The 2,500-nt window shown below is 71.3% G+C and overlaps 1 non-coding gene across 1 annotated transcript in view; it reads right to left on the bottom strand.

Moving 5' to 3' along the window:
• LOC119721617 overlaps positions 1-32 on the bottom strand; it is a 1,816-nt gene extending 1,784 nt beyond the window's left edge. Inside the window, exon 1 of the ribosomal RNA XR_005270211.1 lies at positions 1-32. This exon is cut by the window's left edge and continues 1,784 nt beyond it. This is a non-coding gene — a ribosomal RNA (small subunit ribosomal RNA).
• Between the last annotated feature and the right edge of the window lie 2,468 nt (positions 33-2,500).

Genomic DNA, 2,500 nt, shown 5'->3' with positions numbered 1-2,500 from the left:
AGCATATGACTACTGGCAGGATCAACCAGGTAGCCCTCTCGGGGCCGTGCGGGCCGCGCCCGCCTCGCCGGGGCGGGGCGCGCGCCCGTCTCTCTCGGGCCGGACGCGCCGCGGCGGCCTGGGCCGCGGCGCCGGTGTCATTCTCTCTCTCTCGAGCCTCCGCACGGGCCGTTCGGCTCTCTCTCTGTCTTCCGGGGCCGTCCCGGGCGGGCCCGCTCTTGCCCGCCCGGCGCCCTTTGCCCTCCGACTCCCCTCGTTTCAATCCCGCGGTCCGCCGGGTCCCCCCGGGGAGGGGGCCCGCCTCGGTCCGCCGCCCGGCGGGCTGCTGCCCGCCGCCCGTTCCGCCGCCGGGGCTGCGGCTCGGCGCCCCGCCTGCTGCCGCCCGCCGCGGGAGTGCGGCGGGCGTGATCGGGGGTCCCGCCCGGCGGTCGAGGTGCGAGGGGGCCTGGGCTCCCCGACTCTCGTCCGCCCGCGCGGGCCGTCTGATTGCCATGGGTTCCGGGACCCGGCGGGATGTCGGGGCGGACCCGCCCCACGCGGGCGGGCCGGCCCCGGCGCTCCCATCGCACCGTGCCGGGCCAATCCGAGTGCTCCGGACCGAAGGCCCGAACTGCACGACAAGAGGGAGGGGAGCGGCCGACGCTCTCCGCCCGGGGGCCGCCGCGGGGCCCCCTCGGTTCTCCGTCCGTTCCAAATTTTCTCCCGAAAAAAAAAAGTCCGAGGGTCCCGACCCACCGTGCCCCGCCGCAAGGCCCACGGGGGACTCTCGGGGGCCGGCCCGCCACGCCCGGCCCCGCCTCAAACGCTTCGGACTTGCCTCGCAAAAAGTCCGAGGGGACCCGACCCACCGTGCCTCGCCGCAAGGACCACGGGGGACTCTCGGGGGCCGGCCCGCCACGCCCGGCCCCGCCTCAGAGGCGTCGGACTTGCCTGCAAAAAAGTCCGAGGGGACCCGACCCACCGTGCCACGCCGCCTGGCCCACCGGGGGACTCACGGGGGCCGGCCCGCCACGCCCGGCCCCGCCTCAAACGCTTCGGACTTGCCTGCAAAAAAGTCCGAGGGGACCCGACCCACCGTGCCCCGCCGCCTGGCCCACCGGGGGACTCTCGGGGCCGGCCCGCCACGCCCGGCCCCGCCTCAAACGCTTCGGACTTGCCTGCAAAAAAGTCCGAGGGGACCCGACCCACCGTGCCTCGCCGCAAGGCCCACGGGGGACTCTCTCGGGGGCCGGCCCGCCGCCCGGCCCCGCCTCAAGCGCTTCGGACTTGCCTGCCAAAAAGTCCGAGGGGTACCCGACCCACCGTGCCCCGCCGCCTGGCCCACCGGGGACTCTCGGGGCCGGCCCGCCACGCCCTGCACACTCTGGACTTCTCCTGCAAAAAGTCCGGCCCGACCCACCTTACCGAGCCCGTCTAGTTCCTCTCGTGGGTCGGACACAGGGGATTGCCCATGTGGTGGCCCGCTCCATATGTTTTGTGCACAGCTCTGGACCACCACCCCCTTATATATAGGCACACCATGGCGATTGCCTCTCTTGGGGCTCTCCCATAGGGTTGTGTAGAAAAAATTCCTTAAATCGGCTGTCGAGTTTGGGGCGAGTTGGTCGCGTGGGCCAAAACAGCGCGATTTGCCCACGACGGGACTCCGGCGCCCGTTCTCGGACTCGACCCAATCCGTACAAATGTCGCGTTTTGGGGGCGACTTGTGCGGGCCGTCCGAAGCGCCCAAAAGACCCACTGGAAGGCTCGGCCCCGTCCGGTGAATTTTTCCGCTTCGGACTTTTCCTCCAGAAGTCCGAGAAGACCTAAACACCGTGCCTGGCCCGAAAGGCCCGTGGGGGACTTCCGGGGGGCCGGTCCGCAATCTCCGGTCGCGCCTGCATCTTCGGACTTGTGCTCCAGAAGTCCGAGGGGCCATACCCCACCGTGCCTGTCCGCAAGGCCCACGGGGGACTCTCGGGGGGCCGGTCCGCGATCTCCGGTCCTGCCTGCATGTTCGGACTTGTCCTCCAGAAGTCCGGGCGGCCCTATCCCACCGTGCCTGTCCGCAAGGCCCACGGGGGACTCTCGGGGGGCCGGTCCGCAATCTCCGGTCCCGCCTGCATGGTCGGACTTGTGCTCCAGAAGTCCGAGGGGCCATACCCCACCGTGCCTGTCCGCAAGGCCCACGGGGGACTCTCGGGGGGCCGGTCCGCAATCTCCGGTCCTGACTGCATGTTCGGACTTGTCCTCCAGAAGTCCGGGCGGCCCTATCCCACCGTGCCTGTCCGCAAGGCCCACGGGGGACTCTCGGGGGGCCGGTCCGCAATCTCCGGTCCCGCCTGCATGGTCGGACTTGTGCTCCAGAAGTCCGAGGGGCCATACCCCACCGTGCCTGTCCGCAAGGCCCACGGGGGACTCTCGGGGGGCCGGTCCGCAATTTCCGGTCCCGCCTGCATGTTCGGACTTGTCCTCCAGAAGTCCGGGCGGCCCTATCCCACCGTGCCTGTCCGCAAGGCCC

This window comes from Patiria miniata, unplaced genomic scaffold (assembly GCF_015706575.1).
Source record: "Patiria miniata isolate m_02_andy unplaced genomic scaffold, ASM1570657v1 HiC_scaffold_13, whole genome shotgun sequence".
Classification (NCBI taxonomy): domain Eukaryota; kingdom Metazoa; phylum Echinodermata; class Asteroidea; order Valvatida; family Asterinidae; genus Patiria; species Patiria miniata.
Note: the sequence above shows the minus strand (reverse complement) of the source record. Positions and strands in the feature narration are given on the sequence as shown.